This window comes from Suncus etruscus, chromosome 3 (genome assembly GCF_024139225.1).
Source record: "Suncus etruscus isolate mSunEtr1 chromosome 3, mSunEtr1.pri.cur, whole genome shotgun sequence".
In the NCBI taxonomy this organism is placed as follows: domain Eukaryota; kingdom Metazoa; phylum Chordata; class Mammalia; order Eulipotyphla; family Soricidae; genus Suncus; species Suncus etruscus.
Window position 1 is genome coordinate 152,277,572 of NC_064850.1, and position 8,814 is coordinate 152,286,385.

At 38.5% G+C, this 8,814-nt stretch overlaps 1 pseudogene; it reads left to right on the forward strand.

Annotated features, from left to right (window-relative positions):
• The first annotated feature begins 541 nt into the window (after nt 1-541).
• Nucleotides 542-665, forward strand: LOC126005266 (uncharacterized; annotated as a pseudogene).
• Nucleotides 666-8,814: the final 8,149 nt, after the last annotated feature.

Here is an 8,814-nt window from a genome sequence, read left to right on the forward strand (position 1 = left end):
GACTGAATTCTACCATGTGCATCAAATTTACTTATCTAGTTGAAGCCATAACAGTAGCAAAAAGGCTGAAAAACTAACCCAATCAATCCCTTTAGAAACAGAATTTTCTATTATGTTTTGTGGAACAAGAGAACAAGAGACTGCCACCTGGAGTCTAAGTTTAAGTGTGCAAATAGTTCAGCTCCTAGCATTCCTCCAGTGAAGCTGCATGTGCGCTTTTAGGGGATTACTGTTCATAGAGCCAGAGGCCTTCTAGGGACTTGACTTCAAAACCTTGGTGTGTTAAAGTTCAAGCTGTGTATTTAGACTTGTTTAGATCCTGCCTGCTCTAACTTGGGAACTGTCACTGACTGGTGTGTGGGACAACATGAAGTAACTTCCTCTGAAAGCTATATCTCAGCAAACAGTAACATTCAGCCAGAAAAGAAGAGTAGGCAAAGGACTTACTTACACAGACTTTTTTTAAGGAAAAAAAAAATGCAAATGACCACAAATCGCATAAAAAATATGTTCTATAACTACCATTTATTAAGAAATGTAAAAACAGTGCTTACCACAGCTGTGTTCTTTACACTGTATAGAAAGAGGAGGTACAGTAAATGTTCCCCATATACACCTCAAACCAGGCCCTTTGCCTGGTATGTATTGCGAATGGGGGGACAAAAAAAAAAAAAGAAATGTAAAAAAACAGGTCTGGAGCGATAGTGCAGCAGTAGGGTGTTTGCCTGCATACTGCTGACCCAGGACAGACCTGGATTCGATCCAGGCGTCCCATATGGTCCCCAAAGCCAGGAGCAATTTCTGAGCACATAGCCAGGAGTAACACCTGAGTGTCAGATGGTGTGACTCAAAAACCAAAATAAACTAGTAAAGAGTCATTTCTAACCCACTAGGGTGAGTGTACAATTTTTCCTTATGTATTGCTATTGGCATGGTTACTTTGGAAAAGTTTTGACATTTTTTTCAAAAGGTATAAAATTATTACATAATCTATTAATTCTGCTATTAGCTATATACTCAAGAGATGTTTATACCTCCAAACATACACAGATATTATCCCAACATTATTTGTGATAGCCAAAAATGTGAAAACAACCCAAATGCTCCTAATTGAGTGGATAAATAAATGTAGAATAGCCATGTAGCAAAATATTCTTCATCAAGGGAATGAAGTATGGGTGCATCATGCTAGTGGGTGGGCCTTGCCATCCTTATGCAGAAAGGATTCTGTCAAAACACACTCAGAAGACCACATGCTGTATTAGTGTTTTTGTATAAAGTGTCCAAAATAGATAAAACTTGATAAAGACAGCAAATTTGTGGTTACCTGGGGATAAGAGAAGGAAGTTGGAGTGAAGAAAAGTGTATTAATTACAAATTAGAATATAGTAATTGATAAAAAATGTTCTGTAATCACATAATGACTGTGCTTAAAATGTCAGAATTATATACTTAAAAGTGAATTTTATTATATTTGAATGGTGTCTTTATCAGAAGTTTAAAATAAAGACAAATATATCTGATTGTCACCATCATGGACAATAGTTTTATAAAACATAGATAGGAATTTCTGGTATTATAGTTTCCAAAATAGTTATCTGTAGAGCATTAGTCTCTAAAATATGTTCTCAGTTAAATTAAAAACCAATAACCAAAATATATTAAAGAACATTTAATATATATTTGAAGCATTAATTTTTTGTTTTAATGACTAAAATTTAACTTATGTGTTATAATTTCATACATGAGGATGTATAAAATTTAAAAAACGATCAAATTATAATAACATTTATTTCACAATAACAATTTATTAAAAAAAAATGGGGGGCACACCAGCGGTGCTCAGGAGTTACTCTTGGCTCTACATTCAGGAGTCATTCCTGGTAATGCTGGGGGGGAGGGACCATATTGGATGACAGAGTTTGAACCCTGGTCAGCCCTGTGTAAGGCATGTCTTACCCACTGTGGTATTGCTCTGGTTCCCTATCAAAACAGTTTTTTTGTTGTTGTTTTGGGGGTTTGGGGGGCCACACCAGGCTGTGCTCAGGAGCTACTCCTGGCTCTGTGCTCAGAAATCGCTCCTGGCTGGCTCGGGGGACCATGTGGCATGACTGAAATCGAACTGGAATCAGTCCCAGGTTGGCCTCGTACAAGGCAAATGTCCTACTGCTGTGCTATCACTTCAGCGCCTCAAAAACGTTTTTAGAGAATTGGAGCAAAGTACAGCAGGAAGAGTGTTTGCCTTGCATGTTACTGATTCAGGTTCAATCCCTGACACCCATATATTCCCTGAGCCTTGCCAGCAGTGATCCTTTTATTTTTATTTAAAGAAAATGCATAACATAGTTGACATAATTGATCAAAATACCTTTGTTTCAAGATAAGGGAAAGAAAAGTTATTGAGAAAAAATAAAAAGAAAAACTAAAAAATAAAATGGAAGAGAAGAAAAAAGCAAAAGAGAAAGCTCAGTAGCAGGTATATTTGTGGAAATTATTGTGTCTCCAATTAACAGACTAGCAGAAGGTTTTAGTAAGCTCTTTTTTTTTAAGAGATTTTTAAAAAATACAATAAAAATGGTGTGTAAATGGCAGTTGTTGTTTGCTTAATAGGCACAGCAAAATTTGTGGAAAATAGAAAGGAAAAACCTTTGGTCTAAAAACAGGGCCACCATACATACTCCAGAAATATCTGGCATAAGACCAACTCGGGCTCCAGGTATGCTGTTATCTAACCCCAAAGTTTTGTGGTCTCAGTGAAAGCTCTTCACAATCACAGTTGTTGCTGACAGGTTTCTGTAGTTAAAGATCCTGGTTTCTGTACAGTTCCTGTGTAAAAGTCAGGGTGACACAGAGCATCTTTGGTTTCATCTCACCATTAGGTGGCAATGCAGAGAACCCTCTGAAAGCAAAGTGTTGCTGATATCAAGATGTGAGGGTGTCATATGAACCCACTCTGGAGTAAGTTGTCGATGCCAGGGCAGCAGTAGGGTCTTCCTTAGTAGAAGTCCAAATCCTGGTGCTAGTGTAGAAAACCATGCTGTTTTCATAGATGGAGTCCAAGGTTCCAGAGTGAATGGTCAATGTCCGATCTTAAGCCTAAGCCAAGTCACTATGACAAGTGTTCAGGGTATAAGACCCCACTGCAATATAAAATTTATGTGTTCCTATATTAGATAAGACTTGTTTGCACATGTAAGATTTCCCCATTTTAATGTGCCTATGCAAAAAGAAACAATGCCAGATGGTACTACTGGTGCATATGGGGGTAAAAGTAACAAGCTAAACAATCTCTATAACCTGGTTCTAACATGAACTCAGAACTCTAGAGAAACTTATCTATTAGAATCCCCTCATATAGATCCCAAAACTAGGGGGAAATTGCCATTACATAAAAGACAGTAAGGGTTATACCTATTTAGGAAATACACCTAAAGAAATATTCAAAGGAGATATACTATATTTTCCAGCATAAAAGATGACTTTTTAACCCATGAAAAATTTCTTAAAAGTCGGGGGTCATCTTATATGCTAGTATATGGCACGCTGAAACTTATTCCAGCTTCAGGGACAAGTGATCTGCCGCCTTCTTACCACCCCATCCCATCCAGCTGCCAGGTGTCATCACTCAGTCCTCTGCTTGTCCTGATTTCATCTTTCAGGGCACATGGAGGAACTGAGTTATCGAGCACTGTATATCATCCAGCAGCCAGGTATGCGGCAGTCCGGGGCTCAGTCCTATGTTCTGCTTTTATGGGACACAGAGGATGTGCTCTGTCTCCCTCTAGCTGTTCTCACTGCACCCCAGGAAGATGCTCTTGGAGGAGCCCCCTCTCTCTGCTTTCAATGTATGTCACAATTAAAAAATCACAGTCACTCACTACAAATGACAAATGTAAAATGATTGTTGGCACTCCAAAGTCTAGCTTTATTAAACATATACTGTTAACCTTTGAGGGTTCTACTCTTTTTCTCTGTTTTTTAATTTCCATTTGGTGTGCATTAAAAGAGAGGTATTTTTTTATATGGCGAACATAACCCAAACCCTATACTTTTCTAACAGGAAAAGTAGGGGGTCATCTTATATGCCAAAAAAAAAAAGAGTATATGACCCCTTTAAGTCTTTTGAATAGTCTGAGGGGAGTAGATAAAATCCAGAGCACAGCTTCAGCCTGTGATTTGGTCTTGTGAAATCTAAAATAATGACTCCCAGCAGTCAGATATCAGGAAATGTCATCAAGTTGGGGGCTTCTCAGAAACAATCTAGTAGCTAGTAGTGAACAACAGTCCACAGAGAAGGAAGGTGGAGAAAGAAGGGGTGCTGAGAGCAAATCAACAGCAGCGGCAGTGGCAGCTTCTCAGGCTGAGAATCTATCTTTTCACTTTGGGACCTAGTTGGCAACTGGCTGTGGTGGGGGAAATGTTCTGCTTCCTAAGGAGTTAAGAACTGAGAGTAGGCCCGGAGAGATAGCACAGTGGTGTTTGCCTTGCAAGCAGCTGATCCAGGACCAAGGGTGGTTCGTTTGAATCCCGGTGTCCCATATGGCCCCCTGTGCCTGCCGGGAGCTATTTCTGAGCAGACAGCCAGGAGTGACCCCTGAGCAACGCCGGGTGTGGCCCCCCAAAAAAAAAAAAAAAACTGAGAGTAGGGGTCAGAGCGGTGGCGCAAGCTATAAGGCATCTACCTTGCCCATACTAGCCTAGAACAGACCGTGGTTCGATCCCCCAGCATCCATATGGTCCCCCAAGACAGGAGCGATTTCTGAGCACATAGCCAGGAGTAACCCCTGAGCATCACCGGGTGTGGCCCCCAAAACAAACAAACAAAAAGAACTGAGGGTAAAAGGGTTATATGGGGGAAAAAACAGGGGATGAGAGAGTGAAGGCTTAGAAAAGAATTTATTTTAAGGAAGTAAACAAAGGGGGGAAGGAGGGGTTATATATAACAAGAGAAAGAACAATATACAACATAAACAGACATTATATTACATTATATTACAGACAGACATTAGACAGACATCGAGGTAGCTAACATACACTCATGAACACACACACAGAGACACTTGAGGGTTGATCAATGGCTTACAGCTTACAGCTGACCCAGATGAAATGGGACAGAATGCTTAAAAATTATAAAGCTGGAAAGTAAGATGGAAAGGTTTTCTATTTTCTAGGCCAATCATGATTGGTGAGGGTAAACTTTACTGAAGAAAGGCTTCATGGGTTAGATTGTTTATAGAGCATTCTTTTAAAAATCATAATTTTTAAGTCTAGATAATTAAGTGATTATGGTAATGAGCACTGTAAGAGGAATCCACTCTATGAAATACTATGTAGTGGGTCTTGAGCATCCAGGTTCCTTCCTTAAACCATTCTAAAATCATGAGTATTATGGTCTAATGGTAAACTGCCTACAATTGAAAACAGATTACAATGACATTCAGTGAATGAGCTCTAAAACAGGAGTTCATGGCATGCAGCTGCATATTCTATTGTTATCACCAGCAGTGATTCTTGATTACATAATCAGGAGTCAGCCCTGAGCACCAGGTAAGGCTCCCAAATGAACAAAACACACTAGAAAAAAACAAGGGGCTTCTCATTTTTAATATGGGTACCTAGTTGCTTGGGTTTCTGGTGCCACTGCTGATGACAGCCAGTCAGTGTATACCTGTGTGTTTTGGTGCTTAGATCTGTCAGGGTCTGCTGTGCCTGATAGTAAACAATACACTCAGTCCCTCTAAGCTATCTCTTCGAGCCCAAGAACTTATTTTTAAAAATTATTCTTGGCACTGAGGAGTAGCATAGCGCAGTCTCATGACCCTGACACCCTGTGATTGCCTACACACTGCTTGGTAAAACTCTGGAGGCCCTAAGCATTGCTTAACAGGGTCCCCCACAATAAGTAAAAAATAAATTTATTCTGAGAATTAATCTTATGTAGGTATTTGAAAATAAAAGCCAAATATGTACATTTATGAATAATTACACTAGAGTGAATGTAAAAACCAGTTTACTTTAAGATACAGGATGTCACGGGTCTACCATCAAATTATATCAGACAGATATGACCTAACTTAATAGCGGGTTTAATTTTTCCACTCTTGATATTTTTATTTATATTTATACTATAATTTTTTACTTATACTAATGATTTTTTGAGAAAAATCTAAAGTTATTTCCTCTCTCTTTGCTCTTCAGTCTTTATTCTTTTCTGCATTTTTTCATTATTAAGCTACTAATAAGAGATAATGAGAACTTTTACATTCTTCCTTAATTACAAGGTATTTCTCAAAAATAGCCAATATTTTTGCTCAGTCACATTACCAGGCCTTGCTATTCAAAAAAATTGCAGTACTTGTTTATGTGATTTCTTTTTGTTGTTGTTGTTTTTTGTTTCTTTGGGTCACACCTGGCCACGCTCAGAGGTTACTACTGGCTCTATGCTCAGAAATCGCTCCTGGCAGGCTCAGGGGACCATATGGGATTCCAGGATACTAACCAATGACCTTCTGCATGAAAGGCAAAAGCCTTACCTCCATGCTATCTCTCCAGCCCCTATGTGGTTTCTTAATTCCCGTTTCTGAACTGGAGACTCTGGAAAGCATTTGCTTTGAAGGGGAAATGAATGAAAGTTTATGATAAATACATTGCTGACTTGCTAATATAAGATATAAAAGTACAAAGCATGATGGTAAACAGTGAGATAAGATCCTAATAGGTCACTGAATGGTTTTGTGCAGAAGACAACCTTCTGTGGGGTGATCTGCACTTTATTTAATAATTTCCTTTGGGAACAGAAAGTTTCAGAGAGATTTGAGGGACTAGTATGTATTTAGAAAAAGAAATAATGGAGAATCGAGTCAGGCTACATTTAATCTTCTCTGTATGGGAATAGGATCGGTTAGATGCACAGGTCTGAATTTATGCTAGGTACTCTTCAACTTGCTTCAAGCACATTGAAGTGTCAGATTCCTTTAAAATTTGGGGATGGACATCTTTTCTATCATATCTGATGTTTCTTATTGTTCTTTAAAATTATTGATATTTCAAAATCCAAATACTGTGAATAAAAATCTATGTCTCATCAACTGTCTTTTGTGAGTAATCTTCATACAGCTAACACAACCTATTCACAGAGATTGATCATTATGGGCTTTAATGATCCTGAAGATACCCAGAAAGATAGTTCCTGGGGCTGGAGTACATGCTTGAGCTATATATGTTTCTGGGTTTGATGCCTAGCATCACTGGGAAAAACACCAAACCAACCCCCTACCTCAGAAAAATCTTGATTATGATTGTGTAATATTTAGAGGTTCTTTATCAAATGACTATTAGTAAATTTAATTTATTTTCTTTTAGCAGACTCTGACCAGTAACCCAAAACCTAGCCATATTGTTTAGACTATTATCAATACTTTTTGGAGGGGTGGTGGTGATGGTGCAATGAATAGAATCCTCATATGCAAAGCATGCATTCTACCATGAAGCTACATTTCTAATCTGGATTCTGTACTTTAATCCATTAATTAATTATACTTATGCAGGTTACATATAAACATAAATGAATACCAACTTGCCTTATCCAATCACTGTAAAAAAGAAAAAAGAAATAGCATGTTTAAGACAATCAAACACTGAGTTAAAAATTATTCTTGTTGGGCCTGGAGAGATAGCACAGCGGCGTTTGCCTTGCAAGCAGCCGATCCAGGACCAAAGGTGGTTGGTTCAAATCCCGGTGTCCCATATGGTCCCCCGTGCCTGCCAGGAGCTATTTCTGAGCAGACAGCCAGGAGTAACCCCTGAGCACCGCCAGGTGTGGCCCAAAAACCAAAAAAAAAAATTATTATTGTTAATGTCTAGAGAGACAGCAAGCACCTCAACCTCATTTAGCAGGTGGTAAAGTTTATATCAGGCCTGCTTTCCTATAGGCTCATGATTTTTGAACAAAGAATAAAAGCATCACCATGCAAAGGTTTACTAAGCAGGTTCACATTTAAGAATGAAGAATACATAGAAATACTAGGTTTTTTCCTTTTGTTTAAAACAAAAGTAACTTCTATTTACTTATTGGTATTTGAGTTCAGGAGTCACTAGATGGGATGCTGGAGAGAGAACCTGGATTGGTCACATACAAGGCAAATGGCTTACCCTATGTGTTATCACTCCAGTCTTGATTCTTCCCTTCTTAAGAGTGATCTGCACTAGGTAATAGTTTTTTTTATTTTTATTCTTTTAAAAGAAATCAACATAATGGCCTTTTGTCTCCCATTTTCTTCTTTAAAGTGCCCTAGATTTCCTGTATGCTATTTAGTTTGTGCATTTCATATTTTTACATTTCTAAAGGAACTGCTGTTCAGGTTTCTGGTTGTTTAATGGCATTGTTTTAGGTTGTTTAATGACATCAGGTTTTAAAATTGACAGTTTTGTCTAGTTGTTTTTTGCCTGTGGTCCTCAACCTGCTGGAGAACTTGTGAAAGAATAAAATAAAAAAAACCAAACAGCTGAAAAATGTGATGTTTGTAGATGTCTAAAATCAGCCTATTGTGATGCATGGGTGTGGGGGTTAAGTAGGGATGGACCTGCCAGGGGCCCAGGAGATAGCTGGGTAAAGGGAGCAAGGAAGGGCCACAGGCTTTCCAGGTCTGAAAACTGTCCAGGCTCTCCAGTCTGTCTTCATCCAGCATCTTGGCTTGCTTTCCTGCAGTTATTTCAGTATTTCTGCATCGTCACAGTTTCTTCTTTATCATTAATCCAGTTCTTTATTTTGCTTAGCCATTTATTCATGTAATTTTACCTGGAAATATTTATACC